General features: G+C 39.8%; 1 long non-coding RNA gene across 1 annotated transcript; it reads left to right on the top strand.

Annotated features, from left to right (window-relative positions):
* Positions 1–4152: 4152 nt before the first annotated feature.
* Positions 4153–19400, top strand: LOC145630752 (uncharacterized). The gene is made up of 3 exons (XR_014112229.1): positions 4153–4216; positions 19020–19171; positions 19341–19400. It is a non-coding gene; the product is annotated as an uncharacterized LOC145630752 (long non-coding RNA).
* The last annotated feature ends 1 nt before the right edge of the window (position 19401 follows it).

The following is a 19401-nucleotide window of genomic DNA, read 5'->3' as shown; positions in this document are numbered from 1 at the left end:
AATTCAAGTGATCGCCAATAATAGATTTATTTGTGCATTAATATTCAACCAACATAGATAAACAGGTTTAGGGTTAATCCTAATGATTGCATGTTAATTAAAAAGCGCACATGAATACGATCAGAATAAAGTAGAGGCCTATTATTAGGGCAGGTTCAATCTCTTTTAGGTTGGATTTGTACCTTCATCCCCGAACCCTTATTTGGTTCAAGACCTTATGGAGTTGACGATCTCTTGGATCGTTAAGGGGTGTAACCTTCATCCTATGAACGGTTTACAAGTTCCTAAAACTTGTTGGCGACTCTTTTGCTATATCTTCTTCCCTTTTGGACGCCACCGTACTTTAGTGTATGATCACAGTGGGGTTCAAGCTAGGGGATTAACGCTTGAAATTATTCCCTACAATAATTAAGATTTTTTAGAAACTTATAGAAGCTTCTAATTAATCCTAATTGGTTTAAGAATGGGATTAAATCCTTTGGACCCTCCATATTATCATTGGGTCGTAGGTAAGGCGGGCTTATGTTCGATTTGGGCTCAGTTTAGTATTCTGACCATAATTTATTCATTATAACTCGGATTTGGGCTTATAATATATCGTTGGAAAGCTCTTCAAGACCCATCCAAATATAAAATCATTGGACCCTGATTATGGACCAAAATAAATTGGTCTAAACGTTTTTATAAAAATGACACGAAATAAATGATTTTAAAGGACACGAAATTAATTATTTTGGGTTTAAAGGCACGAAATAAGTTATGGTTTGGGGAAATGGACTATGATTTGGGTTGGTTTATGAAAGGAAAATATGGATTTAAGCACTCCAAGATTAAATACTCAACCCGACCAATAATGGCGATGAAAGGTTGTTTATCATCGAGTTTGGTTTTGGGGAACCATTTTTAGGTGTCTACAATGATGTTCTTTTGTTGTATTGGTTTCTTGATGTCCTTTATGATTATCTATTACTTCATATCTTTCCGATTTTACTTGGGGAAGATATTCGTTAAACTATAGTTTTTTTAGGTGAATATGTTGATTTCTTTCGTATTTCTTTAATTTGATGATTAATTTGAGTATGTGTGTAAATTTTTAATATACATTTAATTGAGAGTAATCTTATATTTTACTATAAGATTAGAATTCATTCTCTATGAATCTATCATAATAAAATAAGATACATCTTTCTAGGAAACATCTTAAAACTAGGCTTCTATCTTCCCAAAACTCTATTCCCAAGTACTTAGGGCATATTATGATTTACTGAAATAAGCTGAACTGAACAGAATTGTTTATGAGAGATGGAATTAGTAATTGAATTAAATTGTTTATGAGAGAATAAAATTAGGAACTGGACTGAACCGAAATTAAGATGAAGAGAACATGCCCTTAGAAAACAATATGATGTTATATTTACACTTTGTTTGGATAGGAAGAAATGGAAGGAAAAGAAGAGAAGAGAAATGGAGAGGGACAAAATCTCTTGTTTGGGTAAATGATTCGGGGAAGGAAGGGGAAGGAGAGGGAATGATCTTTTTCCCTCTCTCTATAATAAGCATAATCTCTCCAAAATTGGAGAGATTTTGAGGGAAAATGGAGCTCACCTCCCCCCTCCCTTTCTTTTCCCTTCCCTTCCTCCATTCTCCCTCCCCTTCTTTTCTTTCCTTCTTTGCTATCCAAACAAAGCGTTAGTGTGTTATGTAACTCTGATTAACAACCTACCAATATTTATTTCATTTTTTTGACAAGGAGAATGGCCCTACCAGGCCAGAACCTGTCACAGGTCCTCCATACTCGAATTAGCGGGCTGGATAATTTGGATGAGTAGGGGGAGGTAAGGGAATCCCACTCCCCCAAATTGTCAATAGTGGGGATTGAGCCTTCAACCACATTTTTGGAAGGTACTCTCCTTTCTGCTAGAACAACCTACGAGTATACCGCTTAATAGTATATCTTCCATTTTTGCGTAGTATAATTCTTGTCAAGTTGTTATAAGGTCTTACATCAAGACCTATTAGATGCTTTCGTAGTTTCGAAAGGGAGTTGCTAAGTTGAGCATTTGACATCACACAGTTTATGTTAAATGAGAGTCAAAGTTGAGCATCTAAACCTAACAACTTTCTCTTGAAATTGCTAATGTTAGATACCAACTTATTGGTATCTTTTGCAAAAAATACTCTTTCAAACTCCCTCAAGTCTCACCACTGGAGATGATCTTAGCCACTACGACCTTATATTGTTTATTTGCTTACAATTATCAAATTAAATAAAGGGAAATTCTCAATAGTACTCCCTCCGTTTTTTAATACTTGCTCCATTTCTCCATGCGCGGAGTTTTAGGAGAAATTAAAGAAAGTAATAAAATATGGAGGTAGTGGGGTTGGTGGAAGAATAAAATATTGTAGAAAGCAAAAGTAGTGGAGAGAATTAGAGAAGAGAGAATATATATTGGGTCCACTAGGTTAGAGAAATTAATTAAACTAGCCTTTTGGCCCGTGCAATGCACGAGTTATTCATATAAAATTGTATTGAGAGATAAGTGAGGAAATATCAATAAGTCATTATAGGGTATAATATGTAATCGAAAACATGATTAAAGAAATTAAAATTTTGGAACTTTAATCGAAAAAGAGGCTTAAATAGAAGGTGGAAGGGCTAAAATTAAAGAGAGAATAGGAAAAGGTTTAATTAAAGGGGAAAGATGAAGATGAAGTGTGTATGAAAGATGAAGTATAAGTTTAATGAAAGAATTTTAAAAAATGGTGTAATAAAAAATTAATAGTGTAAGATGACATGTGGCACTATGGTTAGAGAAATGTAATAGAATGGATGAGGACATGTGTCTTTCTTAGTTTCTTGGTTATAGTTTTTAAATACTAAGTATAGAAATTGTAAAAGCTTTCCAAATAAGGAAATGGAGCAAGTATTTAAAAATGGCCACTCTAAAACCAGATCTCCCTTGCCCAGCCACATCTTGAACCACACACTTCTCACCGAAATCCCACACAGCCACCCCTAATACCAAAACCCTCACCGAAATCCCATCCAGCCGCCTCTAATCCCCCACCCTTAACCGAAATCCCCACCTAGATTTCCCCAATGTCAACCTATAGCCACGAAAACCCAACCCTGATATGAAAACACCGGAAGATTGCAGGACGGTGGGCGGAATTTGGAGTTAGTAGTGAAAGGAAAGTGGTGGGCTGTTGGGATTTTGATGGGAGTTTGGTTTCAGCGCTATGTAAGGTTCCGGCGAGGGGTAGGATGGGTTCGCGGGGTTCATGCGTCAGTGATGTAATTATTGGGGGTGGGGGTAGGGATGGGGGTGGGGGTGGGGGTGGGTTTTGATGTGTAGCCAACAGCTTGGGGTTGCTGAAGGGAGGGTTCTGTTACTTCTGCATTTTTTTTTTTTGAGATAATCTAATTATTGTTTTATTAAGCTAATTAGTTGCTAATTGGAAGAATATTGTCGATGTTAGAGAATTATTTTCAAGTAATGTTATTTGAGAGAATTTGCCAAATATTTTGTTACCATTGAGAATGAGCAAAACTACATAGCTACCATTGAAAATTTTCCTTAAATAAATATTCCACTATAAATGAGTAACTTTTATTTGCAATCGTTACCTATTATTTTATTTATTTAATTTTTTTTTTTTTTAAAAACAGTGATTATAACTTCTCGAGATTAATTAGGCCAAATTGCTTACGGCCATGGCTAGTAAATAAATGAAATTACTAGTACTCTACTACCAAAAAAAAAACAAGAGAGAGAGAGAAAAAAAATACTGGTTAATATGGCATATTACCAGTAACGTTTATATGAGGGTCAAAAGGTCATTTTCACCTATTTACTAAGGGTAAAGTCGTAAAAATGCAAAAGGAGCTTTAACATCATACTACCGGCGTTAACTGGTTCAGTATCTACACTCCATTGAAACATCTATTGTTACTCCATTCTCCTCACTCTTCTGACTCTCCTCCCTAAGATATTGGCCGTACTGCAATTCTACAGCTTCTTCTCCACAAGTCCGATATGCCGCAATTCAATCAAATTTCAAATTAATGAGGCAGTCGAGTATGGGGAGGAGGATGGTGGAGGGAGAGAGGATGCTAGTGGGCCTCTCGAAGAAGATATGAGGTATGGTGATGGTAGTGGTGGCGGAAGCGGAAGCGGGCATGATGATTATGGGTTTGGTGGTAATGGTGGCAAAGGTGGGCTTTCTGGAACCAATTTGTTTCTCTTTCCTTTAAATTTGACTGTGAATGGTTGATTATGCAAATTTACTGCAAGTTTTATTGGACTTGATTGTTTAGGGCTTGTTTGACATTGTTTTTTGTTTTCAGTTTTCTGTATTTTTGAAAACAAAAAACCAAAAACAGAAAACAAGAAAAAGGTGTTTCCATTTTTCTGTTGTCAGTTTTCAAATATATCGTGATTTTAGTAAGCTTGTCTAATTTTGTTTTATTATATGACATATATCATATGAGTTTGAAATCTGAAAAACAGAAAACCAAAGCGATGCCAAACGAACCCTTAACGATTGGTTTTATTGATTTAATTTTATGAAATTGAAATTGACGAAATTGCTAATGGTGGGATGTTATTTCTATAGTATGATTTAATTTATTTTGGTAGTTGAATGATTATGTTTCTGTAGTTGTTGAGGTTTGTTCAATAGAGAATGTTTGCTAAATTACAGAGGGAGAAGAGAGGAGAAAGGAGAGAGAAGAAAGGAACGGGTGAATGATGAAGAAACGAAGTTTGTAAATCGTTAGAAAACGTCTAATTAATGTCAAATCATTGGAATGCATAAATAACATTAAAATATTTTGTTCATTGCTCATAATTGCGAATATGCCACTATATTAACAAAGTTAGTTAATATGGCATATTAATGGGTACAGCAAAAAATAGAAGTCATCTTCCAAAAATAAAAATGACATGAATTGGCCCTAAGAAATTGAAGCTACCAGAGTTAGAGTCTTCATGCTTATTCTTCGAAGGCATACAGTACTGTACTGTACTGGTGGAGGACTTTGTAAGAGACTTGAAATTCAATTCTCCAATTATCCAGTAATTCGGACATAATTTATTTCGCAAAAATCCTGCAAATTTTGATATATATATATAAACCATTATGGCAACCTTCAGTCGATTAATTAGAAGAAGAGCTTGTCGCAGTGCAATTTCTTCTTCTAAAACCATAAACCCTACGTTTTTTGCTCAACCCCTTCAAACTCGTCTTTATCATTGTATGGGATATTGCCGACAGAAGTGTAAATAGGCCGAAAAGAAAACCTTTCACATGCCTAATTAGTTAAACCCGAATACTCTTAACGGCATTCCTCTCGGCCATGTGGAGAGCTTCTTCCGGCCAAGTAGGCACCTGCTATGTATAAGGTCGGTTTGCCACCTATCGTCATAAGGTGGCACCAGCTTGCTTCTCCCCCTATATATACCCAGGCGTATTCTCATAACAAGGTACAATCTTTTTCTTTCTCTCTCTATATAATCGCTTTCTCTCTCTTCATTTCCTCTTCTCCAGGTCACTAACTTTAGCATCAGAGCGGTTATTCCTGGATAACCCCCCGGGCTAGTTAATCTGTGTTGACTGTGCAGGCACAGAATTGGACGGTAAACCTTTACTTGCCCCAAGACATCACGGTATCGGAATTTACCCGGAAGGAGACAATGAAACTACGTTGATACCGGAAACGGAAAACCGAAATTATGATAGCGGTGCCCCAAACACCAATATGCCCGAGATAGTTGTGGAGGATGAGACCCACCTATTGCATAAGGACACTATGAATATACCGCGGACACTGGAAAGGATTCAAGCCACAACTCCTGATCCCTTGGGAGAGTTCACTCCAGAAGAACTGGAGATAACGGCTAGGGTTATGCAAGCAATGTCCTGGAAGAGAAAAGAAGCCGAGATAGCGGCCGTGAAGGAGCCCCGGGATAGGCAGATAAAGCCCGTAGTCATTAATCTTGAAGATCAGTTCAATCAAGTCGACCCGCAACCTACCCCACGACCACCACCCTAGGAGACAGTAGCGCCAGCTGAACGACAGGTCGCGCAAACCGTGAATAGAGGTGAATCCGAATCATATCGGCAGGAGGCTAGCAGCGGGTCGTCGAGGCGCGTAATCCGAACTATAGTCCGACCGAGGACGTCACCCTTCACGCAGGAAGTTCTTGACCAACAAATGGAAAATATTAAAATGCCATCATGCACGTATGACGGCAAGGGTGACCCAAAAAGGTACATTGCGGCATTTGAAAGTCATATGTTGTTGTATACTGACACCGACGATGTATGGTGCAAAGTCTTTCCTATGACACTGATCGGAGCAACGTCAGACTAGTTCACTAATTTGGAACCTGGATCCATAGATGGCTTTGATACTCTAGTTAAGTTATTTACGGGTCAGTACATAAGCAATAGCGCGAGACAGAGAACTTCAAGAGAGCTTATGTCAGTCAGGCAGAAAAGGGACGAATCATTGAGGGACTTCGTTCGACGTTTCAATAACGAAGCCAACACCATACCAAGGTTACAGCAGGAAATAGTCGTCATGGCCTTGATGAATGGTTTAGCTGATAGTGATTTCAAGAAGTATATGGCACGGAAATCTTTTCCCAATCTCGGTGCAGCATTTAATAAAGCCCATGACTACATTAAGAGTGAGGAACTTCTAAAGGCAGGAAGTCAAACAGCGTTAGTGGAGCCTTCCCGGAGGCAAAATACTCAATCATCGCCCGAGAACTACGGGGGGGTTAATAGGAAAAATCAACAAAAAGTAAATAGACCGGCTAGAAGCCTAGGACGGTACAGCAATTATACTCAACTGAACACACCTAGAGCTGCTATTTATTCTATAAATCAACACAAGGAGGATTGGAGTCGGCCAACACCAATGATAACGAAAGGTCGAGATGTGAAGAAGTACTACATGTTCCACAAAAATGTCGGTCATTACACCGAAGAATGTATCCAACTGAAAGAGAACATCGAGGATCTTATTAGAAAAGGACATCTATCCCAATATCGGTCGCAAGCAAGTACAAGCCGGCAGGGTTATCAGCCGGTAAGACAGACAGAATATCGCAAACCGGAAAACCCATCAGCACAAGACGACGTTTACCGGCAAGATAACGCCAGGGTTTACCGGCAGGGCTCTGCACCCCCTGGACGAAAAATCACCATTGAGGTAATTACCGAAGGACCGGTACATAGAGGATCTGTAAACGGTGCTAAGAAAAGTCTGTCAGAGTATAAGCACATAGTAAATGCTTTAGGGATAGATGAACGACCTCGGCCAAATAATATTCCCTCTGTATCTTTCTCTGAGGTCGACGCCAAAGGTGTAGTATTTCCCCATGATGACCCATTAGTGCTGATATTGTCGATAAGCGGGTGTGATATCAAGCGTGTACTGATAGATGGAGGTAGCTCGGCGAATATCTTGTTCGCAAGGGCATTCGATGCAATGATGATAGGTCGGAAATACCTAACACCGGTGTCTTACCCAGTTATTGGTTTTAACGGTTCCACCGTTAGACCTAAAGGTAGCATAGTTTTGCAAGTCCGAATCGGAGAAGGATCAGCGACCCGAGATGTGATTACCGAGTTCTTAGTTGTCGATGTGCCGTCAACATATAATGCCATTGTTGGCCGACCATTAATTCATGATGCACAAGCTATTGTCTCCACATATCACCTTACAATGGTATACGTCTCTAATGCCGACAAGATAGAACGCATTAGAGGAAGTCAGTCAATGGCAAGGGAATGCTACGTAACAGCATTAAAGCAGCCTGCCCGACAGGCTCCGAGAAATCAAGGTAACCAGAAAAGGGAACGATCCCCACCAACCCATGACCTGGCAATGACAAACTTTGATACAAGGCCCATAACTGTCCCTAGACCATTACCAGGAGGAGAAATTGTTGAAATTGAATTGCAACCAGGGGTATTAAATCGGATCTGATATGGACACCGAGATGCAATGCCACCTAGTTGAGCTCCTAAGGGAGAATGCGGATGTTTTCGCTTTCTCAGCCGACGAAATGTCAGGGATTCACCCAGAAATAATGGTACACAAGCTAAACGTGGATAGGCGAGCTAGGCCGGTGAGACAGAAAAAAAGGAACTTCTCCACTGAAAAAATTGAAGCAATACAGGCAGAGGTTAACAAGCTGTTAGCGGCAGGATTCATAGAGCCGTGCACATACCCTGAATGGCTGGCTAATGTTGTTATGGTGAAAAAGTCGTCAGGAAAGTGGAGGATGTGTGTTGATTTTATAGATTTAAATAAAGCTTGCCCAAAGGACTTTTATCCCCTACCAAGAATCGATCGCCTAGTTGACTCGACCTCTGGCCATGCATTACTGAGTTTTTTGGATGCTTTTTCCGGATATCACCAAGTCAACCTCTACCCGCCGGATCGGAACAAAGCGGCATTCATCACTGATGCCGGAGTTTATTGTTACAAGGCAATGCCTTTCGGGTTGCGAAATGCAGGGGCAACTTACTGGAAGTTGGTGGACAAGGTTTTTGCAAACCAAAAGGGAAGAAATGTTGAAGTGTACGTGGATGATTCAATCGTAAAAAGCCGTTTAGCTACGGAACATATAGAAGACTTGAGGGAAACCTTTGATACTCTGCGACGGTATCGAATAAATTTAAACCCCGAGAAGTGTGTGTTTGGCGTCAGGTCTGGAAAGTTCTTGGGATTTATGGTCAGTGAAAGGGGAATAGATGCAAACCCCGATAAAATTGAAGCTATCCTCAGTCTCCCACAGCCAAAGTGCATTAAAGACATACAAAAGTTAACCGGTCGAATGGCAGCATTGACAAGATTCATCAGCAAATCAGCCGATAAAGCATTACCGTTCTTTGTTATCCTCCGTCAGAACAAGACTTTTGTCTGGGGGGAAGAGCAAATTAAAGCGCTGGAGGCCGTTAAAAACCACCTGCGATCACTGCCAACGATCGCCAGACCAGAAACGGGAGAGACGTTACAACTTTACATCTCGGCTTCCCCAAAGACGGTAGCAGCATTACTGCTAGTGGAACGAAAGAAAATGCAGAAGCCCATATATTTTGTGTAGACACCCATTTGTGTCTCCCCAAAACCAAACCCAGTGATGAGTACCTTTCACGTCGAATCATAATCGAATGAAACGAAAGTGTGGAAAGGTTTAGTGTTGCGGAAAGTTTTATTTCTTTTCTCTTCTCCCTGATTTTGAAAACTTTATTTTAAGAAAATAGCCAATCCAGTTTGGTTGGTCCATGATATGGGTCCAATAGTGGTTTAGTTGGATGGGGCTTGCAAAGACCTTTCCAACGATATATTATAAGCCCAATTCCGATGAATATTGAGGAAATTATGGCCAATTTACTAAACTGGGCCCGGTTTGAGCTTTAAGTACGGCCCTATGATCTAGGGGAGGGCCTAATATAATTTATCATTCCTAATGTAATTAGGAATGGTTTTAGTCTTCTAGAACATTCTAGAAGGTCTTATCATTCCTAATTCAATTAGGACTCTTCAGAGTTTTAATCAGATCAAATAGCATTTTCGATTGGAATTATATTATTTTATCTTCTAGTACAGGAAATTTATCAGATTTTCGAAAACGCGTGGAAAATCAGTTTGGCGTCCAACCCCAGACCTTGGCGCCTGGAACCAGGATTGGCGCCAGGCGCTAGCCATTGGCGCCTGGCGCTAGCCACTAGTCCTGGCGCCAACTAGCCAGGGCTGGCGCCAAAGTTGTTTTTTGATCTCCAGACTCTGTTTTGTTAAATTATCTTTTTTGGATGATTTTCTCTATAAATATCGTATCAAAAACTCCGTTTTCATGGACCAACTATCTTCATCATTCATCAACAAGCATCATCGATCATCAACTCTCTTCATTCACAAATTATTCATCAATTAGCATTCATCTACAGTCAAATAATCCTTTTCATTCATCTCTTTTCATCAATTTTCATCAACATCATTCATTCTTTGGTATTCTTTTCTAAACTTTGCTTTTTAACACAAAATTCCGCATTCGCAAGATCTAGATACACTTAGCCATATTCGAAGTTGCCTTCGCCCTAGACGTGAAAGGTTTTAATTTCTGAGGGTTTGGTCCCAAATCTCTCTTTCAATTATTTAATTTAATTGTTTTGATTATTATTTTCCTTGAAGTTACTAACGTGTGTATTTTGTTATTAGAAAGAGGTACGAGGCATCCAAGTAAGTACTTTAATTGGTTTAATTGATTTATGATGTAGATATCATGTTTAGATTGTTGTTATGATATTCCTAGTATCATGTCTAGGGTATTTTTAATATTAAATATGATTGTTATGATGTCTTTTATTCTCTTCCTAATATTTATTCATGTTAGTATCATGTTAGGGCTAAAGATTTGATTTTTATTTCTTAGTGACATGCTAGGGTTTGTTATTAATCTTGTTAGTATCATGCCTAGGATCTTGCTATTTTTATTATGCTTTAACATGATTATGAATATTGTTATTATTATTATTATTATTATTTTATTTATCATGATTATTATGATTATTATTGATATTATTATTATTCGTGATATTGATTATTGATTATGTTGCTTGATACATTATTTATTCTTTATTACTTGATCACCTTTTATTGTATGTTTAAAGGGAATTTGGTATTTGCAATCGCGCTTAATAAGATAATTAATAATCTTGTTAGGGTTAATTGTGATTATAATTCAAGTGATCGCCAATAATAGTTTATTTGTGCATTAAATTCAACCATAATAGATTAAACAGGTTTAGGGTTAACCTATTGATTGTATGTTAATCAGAAAGCGCACATGAATACGAGCAGAATAAAGTAGAGGCCTATTATTAGGGCAGGTTCAATTTCTCTTAGGTTGGATTTGTACCTTCATCCCCGAACCCTTATTTGGTTCATGACCTTATGGAGTTGACGATCTCTTGGATCGTTAAGGGGTGTAACCTTCACCTCGTGAATGGTTTACAAGTTCCTTAAGAACTTGTTGGCGACTCTTTTGCTCTATCTTCTTCCCTTTTGGACGCCACCGTACTTTAGTGTATGATCACAGTGAGGTTCAAGCTAGTGGGATTTTAAAGGCTTGAAATTATTCCCTACATTTGGTTAGCCATGTGCTGAATGCCGCAGAACGAAGGTACCCACTAGTCGAAAAAACCGCGTATGCAGTGGTCATAGCGGCAAGAAAACTGTGACCATATTTTGACGCACATACCTTAGAAATTTAACAAATCAACCACTAGAGAAATCTCTTCAAAAAATGGAAACTTCAGGTCGTCTGCTGAAATGGGCAGTTGAGCTATCAGAATATGTGCTGATTTATAAGCCTAGAGTGTCGATCAAGGCTCGGGCCCTGTCGGACTTCATAGTTGAAACTTCCTACACTGAAGAAGAAGATGCAGTCGGCACGTGGAAAGTGTCAGTTGATGGTTCCTCGGCCTCAACTGGATCGGGGGTAGGTATCATCATGACGTCTCCACTAGGGGACGTACTTGAATACGCAATAAGGTTCAAGTTCAAGGCCTCTAATAATGAAGCCGAATATGAAGTGGCACTATCAGGGGTTCAGTTATGTATAGCAGCAGGGGCAAAGAAGATAGAGGTATTCACAGATTCACAGTTAGTAGCCAGCCATTTCAGCGGCGAATACGAAGCCCGAGAACCAACGATGATAGCCTACTTGGCCCAGCTAAAAAGTATAGTAACCGCGCTAGATCACTTCAAAATCAATCTGATACCTCGTGGTAAAAATACCCAAGCAGATGCACTAGCAAAACTGGCAAGTTCGAGCCTTAACGACTTAGAACGCACGGTAATGGTTGAAACTATGCATCAAAAGAGCATAGATAAGGAAGTAGCAAAAGAGGTGAATTGCGTAGCAAGGAGCCGTGAATGGTACGATAATATTTTGGCTTATAAGATGCAAAACGTACTTCCGACAGACAGAAATGATGCACAAAAAATCAAAAAAGATAGTGTCTGGTTCGTCATGTTTCAAGGCATGTTGTACAAAATAGGTTTTTCCTTACCATTACGAAGATGTCTAATGGCATATGAATCTGAGAGGTTAATAGAAGAAATACACAAGGGCGATTGCGGAAATCACTCGGGCGGCCGATCAATGTCGTTAGAAGCAATGAAAAGGGGGTACTACTGGCCGACAATGAATGCAGACGCAATGGCCTACGCCAAAAAATGTGATAAATGTCAGAAGTATGGACCGACAATAAATCAACCCCCTAATGATTTAACGCCTATCCTCAACCCTATTCCATTTGTACAATGGGGAATGGATATTGTCGGCCCATTCACCTCAGCCACAGGAGGACGTAAGTTTCTGATAGTGGGGATAGACTACTTCACAAAGTGGATAGAAGTCGAGCCGTTAGCAAAGATAACGGCAAATGAAGTGAAGAAGTTTATCTGGAAAAACATCTTTACCAGGTTTGGGTTACCAATGGCAATGGTTTTTTATCACGGTTCGCAATTCGACTGCGTCCCAGTTAAGAATTTTCTAGCCATATACAAAGTAAAATTTTCCTATGCTGCAGTTTGTCATCCTCAATCTAACGGTCAAGCAGAGGCCGCTAACAAGCAAATTTTAAACGCTTTGAAAAAGAAAATAGAGGACGCCAAAGGCTTGTGGGCAGAGCTTGTACCTGAAGTGTTATGGGCAAACAGGACAACAACAAAAGAAACAACTGGCGAATCACCCTTTAACCTTGCTTTTGGCTCGGAAGCAGTTATACCAGAAGAGGTGGGGCTCCCTACATTTCGAGTTCAACATTTCTGCGAGGATCAAAATGACCTACTTTTACGCCAACAGCTGGATTTTCTACCGGAAATTAGGCTGACGGCAGAAATTAAGTCAGCTGCCTACAAAGATAGAATGTGCAAAGCCTATAACAAACGTGTCAACTATAGGCCATTACAGGACGGGGATCTAGTACTGCGAAGGACGGCAGCAACAGGGAAAGGAAACATTGACGGCAATCTTACTGCCAATTGGGAAGGTCCATACCAAGTTTATGAAACTGTAAGACAAGGCTCCTACCGTCTTATGACCTTAGAAGGGAAACCGTTAAAAAATGTATGGAACGCAGCTGTGCTTAAGAAGTATTATGTGTAAACAATGTTAGTTTAAATTGAAACCTTTTTCTGTTATAGATATAGCTGGCAAATTACTTAGGCTTGTAAGGTACAAATTTTTCAACATTGTACTTTGTACGTTTTTAATATCGGCATCAATAACATATATACAAGCATCATTTTGCAAGGTGATATGGGACCATCTGCTTACTTTCAATATGCAAGTGTAGCTGGCCTAGCTAGCTGTTACACCCATTCAAGTAATGAGATGGTTGGATAACTAATGCGCCTAAAGGCGAGTTGAATGGATAGTCTGATCCACTTCCATTGCTCGGTCCACCAAAGGTCGCAGATACAAGCACGGAACGATCGATAACAAACTTTGCGGGAAAATAAAGCAAGAAAGAAGCAAAATCAGCATCAGTTTTTACGAGAGCGGTTGATTATACGCTAGTAAAACTGGAAAGTGTACAACAATAGGACGACAGCAAAGAACAATCATATTAAACCGATATAAGAGTTATAAAGTATTTTAATCCAAAACCCAAAAAATAATATACACACACCAACAGGTGTTTTAAACAAGTTATCATATTCTTTAAATAAGAAGCATTAAAGTACGTCAGAACAGACAAATGTTTTTCAAAATAAGGGCAGGAGAACAAGAGCCGCATGATGAAACCGGCGATGACGGATTTAAACTTTAATCTTTAGCTGCTGACGTCTCCTCTGCAGCGTCCTCACGAGGAGGAGTAGCGAGAAGGGCGTTGTCAAAATCTTCGTCAGGAAGACTGCGAGGGTCAAGGTTTTTTATGGTGTCCAGGGCGGGGGGATTCTCAAAATATGACTCTTCATAGCTGGCAGGAGAGAGATGGTTGTCAGCATCGTAAGCATCCTCCACCGTTTGCCACCTATCCTCGCCCCAATTCTCAGCCTTACAATCGCACCGATGAGCAGCAACCCAACCGCCGGTATAGCGGTCAACTAATTTGTCCCTGTATAAGTCAGACCTCAGAAACTGATTAACGGCCCGGCGTTTGACAAGAGGCCTCTCCAACCAAGCAAGTCGGAGTTCATCCTTGGCCCTCTGCTTATCTGCGCGTTCGGCCTCTAGTTTCTTTTGCAGCTCCTCAATCTGGGCCTTCAGCTGCGTTTGATCTTCAAGCTGTTTTTGTGATTTGTTATGGTCAATCAGCTTTTCCTCCAACTTACTAAGCCTGCTTCTATACCCATCAATCTCAGCTTTGTGAGCTTGGCGCTCCTCATCGGCCTTCTTAAGAACTGCCTCAGCTCTGTCGGCCTGACGTTGGTAATGTTTGTACATATGTACAACACCGACAGCGGAGTTGACAGTCTGCCAAAAAGAAAAATCATTATCGGCATAAAAACATAGTTAGTATGTAGTAAAATGAAGTGTATATAGAAGAAAATGAAGTAAAGAATAATAAATTATCGTTTGTACTAATGTAATAACAACCGAAAAACACATACCCTGAGGATATCATTCATCATCTGACCGCAAGGAGCCGCAAAACGGCCAGTAGGTCTATCGACTGGAGTTGGAAGATCTTTCTGCATTCTGCACCCGAGACTACCGCCAGATGAAGGATCATCAGCATAGACGGACTCACCCCTATTTACGATAAGAGAAGGGCGCCAAGGCTCACTGGAATTACCGACAGGAAAGTCGTGGAATTCATTAGAGACCTCTTCAGGAATCCTCACATGGGGGACCTCAATGAAGTCCGATACAGAAGCCGGCACGAAAGCAATCAGGCCAGCCGACCCGGATAGAATAGTGCTGAGTAAAGGAATTTCCCTCGATACAGAGATCACCTTCTCAGCTTCAGTCGTAATGGGCGGAGGACGTGGTATGTCCGTACCATGAGCCTCAGACTCAACATCGGTAGCATCCTCTTCCAGGTTTACAATCACCCTGGTCTCGGCAGTTGAATCTTTGGCTTGGCTGGCTTGTTGGTCAGAAGCTGGAGTAGACTTTTGCTTCTTAGCTTGTTCTCGATCACTGGCGGAGCTCGCCCTTTTTGATCTGCCGGCACCGCCACCTCGCCTGAGAGGAAGTATAAACTGCCCGTCAGCTGCTTTAGGTTTTGACAGTGCAGTCATGTCTTGCCTACTTCTCTGTCTTCCTTTTTGAGCGCGGCTGGCAAACTTGGGCAGGGTATCGAACTTACCCTTAGGATTGGGGGGGCACTGACGCTTAACGCTGCCGTCAGGATGCAAACCTAACTTCTCGTTGTCTAACTTCTCAGGACCTGGTAAAACTGTAAGATTGATGTCAGCCTAGGTATGGAATTATTTAGGATAATGGACATACCGATGAAATACTAAGAAGTAATAATGTTCAACGAGTATCCAAGGTGTTACAAAAGCAATAAATCATAACATATAACAAAGCAAATTTGGAAAGACGAGAAGGAATAAATAATTATGATTAAAAATAGTTGTTTAAATCATACCATATGCATCAGTATGGCAGAGACCGATATGAGACAGGGGAGCGTTGCCCGGGATATAATTACAGTTGGGTAGCCACTCCCTAGGAACAACTTTAACCTTTTTACCTTCGTTAATATACATGCAATCAAAGAACCGAAAAGCTTTCCGTTCAAGAATGCCTAAATTCCTATCTCTAATTGTATCAAACCTAGTATGAGGTAGATAGAATTTCCTTCGCAAAGCAAAGGTGTCAGGAACCTTAACAAAATAAAATTGTTTTTGCCACATTTTGCAGCTGGTCAATTTCGGCCAGACTGTAAGTTTACCATTAACAGTGTACAAAGACCACCAGCCTGGAGATTGGCTGTATTTTTTCAGCCAGTGAAGTTTGCGAATCAAATTCAACGTTAACGGAAAGTCCATATAAATCATGACCCAAACTACTGACACAACATTACGAATCGTTGTCGGTGTCAATTGTGCAATACAAACATTCCAAGCTTTAAATATTTTTTCAATAAAAGGATGAAGTGGAAAACGCAGACCAAACTCAAAGTGCTTAGCATAAACAGCAATATGCCCTTCTGGGCAATCGGCAACAGTGCTGCCAGACTCGGGAAGGGTAAGAACATAATCATCAGGAAGGCGGAAAAATCTCTTGCCGACACCGCAATAGTTCTTCTCGGCATCTGTTCTTAACCAAGCTTCGTCTACTGTTACCTGAGTAACCTTGATTTCATCAGAGAGCCGCAACGGTTGGCGATAAACAGCATCATCATCTTCTGAGTTATAGCCTTCATCAAGGCTTTCCTCGGCAATTACTTGTTCGCCGACATTGATGTCCTCATTAATTTCCTCATCAGTCTCACTGCTGACACTGAGTTCTTCGTCTTCCTCATCTGCCTCTTCCTCTTCTCCATGACTGCTACCCTCTTCCTCGCCCTCTTCTCTTTCAGACTCTATACTCCGTTCAACGGAGGCAACATCTTCAGCTCGAACATCAGACCCTTCCGTCTCGGCTTCCTCTAGCACTTCTTTCCCAGGACGTCTAAGGGAACTCTCGGCCTGATCAGAGCCGATGTTTGGGCGCTTGGTCCTCGGCATTTTTGAATTTTTAACACTTATTTTCCCAAGGTTAGAACCGTACTCGTCAATGAGAATGTCTGAGTCACTTTCGTCAAGTATGCTGGTGGATTCAATCTCCACAATGTCAACGTCTTCTAACAAAGTAGTACTAACACGCCAACAAAACTTCTCAGATTCCTTCTCGGGCGCTGAGGACAAGGGTATAAACGGTTCAGCCACAATGGCTTTACCCGTAGTATAATTCTTTACAGATTCAGGCATAAACACACAAAAACACCAAAATACCTAAAAACCCACCATACACGCATACGAAAAACACCAAAGATTCAAACAACAAACAGGAACAATAGGTTGAGTTTTTTACCTCTACAAAGTACTAGTCAAGCCACCGAACTACTGAAGTGAAGAAATTGCCGCAGCTTCCGCAAAATTTTAACAAAGTACACTGGGTTGCAATTTGGAGACGACGAAAAAACGCGATGGAGGTTCCTTACTTCGCAATTTTGTTTTTTGAAAGCTTAGATAAAGAATTAACCGTTCGTTTTCTCATATATATACTCAGCGAATGGCTTTTTTGATTTGACATTTATTGCATGACATCCCACGGTTATAATTCAAACACATCACTAGGCACTCCCTTAAATTCGCAACACGTGTCCCACTACAATTTTGGAAACTTCCCGCCTATTTCCAATTGTACGATGCAAATATTTTACGGTTTTTTAAATTTTTAATCTAAAAATTTTATAAAAAATATATAATAAAAAATAAAAGGGGAGAATTTTTAATTTTTTTATTACCCAGGTCCATTTGCGTCAACTGAGCAAAGTATTATCGGTACTTGGCTCACTATGGGGGCAAATTGGAGATTTTTTTATTACCCAGGTCCATTTGCGTCAACTGAGCAAAGTACTATCGGTACTTGGCTCACTATGGGGCAAATCGGAGATTTTTTTATTACCCAGGTCCATTTGCGTCAACTGAGCAAAGTACTATCGGTACTAGACTCACTTTGGGAGCAAAACAGAGATTCTTGATTTTTAAACCCATTCACTGCTAATGGTCTTCAGTTTGAACTGCTAAAGTGAGAACACCAGTTTTACCGACGTCCTCACTGCGGGGGCTAGTTGTACGGGATATTGCCGACAGAAGTGTAAATAGGCCGAAAAGAAAACCTTTCACATGCCTAATTAGTTAAACCCGAATACTCTTAACGGCATTCCTCTCGGCCACGTGGAGAGCTGCTTCCGGCCACGTAGGCACCTGCTATGTATAAGGTCAGTTTGCCACCTATCGTCATAAGGTGGCACCAGCTTGCTTCTCCCCCTATATATACCCAGGCGTATTCTCATAACAAGGTACAATCTTTTTCTTTCTCTCTCTATATAATCGCTTTCTCTCTCTTCATTTCCTCTTCTCCAGGTCACTAACTTTAGCATCGGAGCGGTTATTCCCGGATAACCCCCCGGGCTAGTTAATCTGTGTTGACTGTGCAGGCACGGAATTGGACGGTAAACCTTCACTTGCCCCAAGACATCACGGTATCGGAATTTACCCGGAACAATCATGGTAATATTTTCTTTCTAATTTCTGGGTTTTCTTTAAGTTTTACTCTTTAGTTCTTACTTTTTAGTTTCTTACCCTTATTTTATTGTTTTAAGTTATAATTTTGGGTTCGAATATTAACAACATTTAGTGTTGAGGATGCTGTAATTTGAACCTTTGGCACATAAATTTGTACACTTTATAAGTAAAATCAATGGAGTTATGACATTGTTGTTCTAGCTGAACTTGCTTCTTGTTGGTAGAATGTAATTAAATTGAAAATGGTATGCCTGGTTTTAAAATTTAGTTGCGTTTCTGAATTGGGATTTTTCTAATTTTAGTTAATTATAGTTCTATTTATTGTTGGAAAGCAACACTAGATTGTAGTGTTAATTTGTTATTTTAGGGGGGAAATATACAAGAAAGCAACACTAGATTGTATTGAGCTGAAAGTTTTCTGATCCTATGAAACGTACCGACCTCTAAAGGCTCTATTTTGCTTGCTTGAGTTGATTGTTGGATGATAGTAGCTCAGAAAGAGTATTTTTCATGAATTCATATGTTTTTTTTTTATTTTTTTTTATTTTAATTGTGTGTAAATTACTTGTCTTGGAAGACATGAATCATGAATGCTCTTTAATAATAATGTTTTTACATTTTATTCATATCTTCCGGTTGATGTAATTATATAGAGATAGTCTGGTTGAGTGGTTGATGCTATACAGTTATACAACAAGAACATTCATCAATTTCGCTGCAATCATGTGATGTGCAGATTATGGAACCCAGCAGCAAGTAACCAATGCATTTATAGGCCGTATTCTATTTTCTAGTTTTGAGTCTACCCGGTCACTTTGCATTTCGCTTGTGCTAGCTAGTGTTGTTGGTGTTGGGATTCTAGACGTGGCTTATGCAGATACCAGTGAGGTTTGTGCTTATTATCTAGATGGAATACTCTGTGCCAAGCCTAGTTTGTCTGCTTTTTTATTTATACTACGTATGATTTGTGTTGGAATTTTGGACTCTAAACTGTACTGCACAAAGTGTATATTGAATTATTATTTCTTGATTGCAATCTATCTTGAACTCACTGCAGGTTTCTGCCGATTCTCCCTTGCCACCTGATATCCCATCAAGTTATGATAACCTGGAAGAAG

This window comes from Chenopodium album, chromosome 5 (assembly GCF_948465745.1).
Source record: "Chenopodium album chromosome 5, dcCheAlbu1.1, whole genome shotgun sequence".
Taxonomy (NCBI): Eukaryota; Viridiplantae; Streptophyta; class Magnoliopsida; order Caryophyllales; family Amaranthaceae; genus Chenopodium; species Chenopodium album.
The sequence above is the reverse complement of the archived record's forward strand: the minus strand, read 5'-3'. Positions and strand labels throughout refer to the sequence as shown.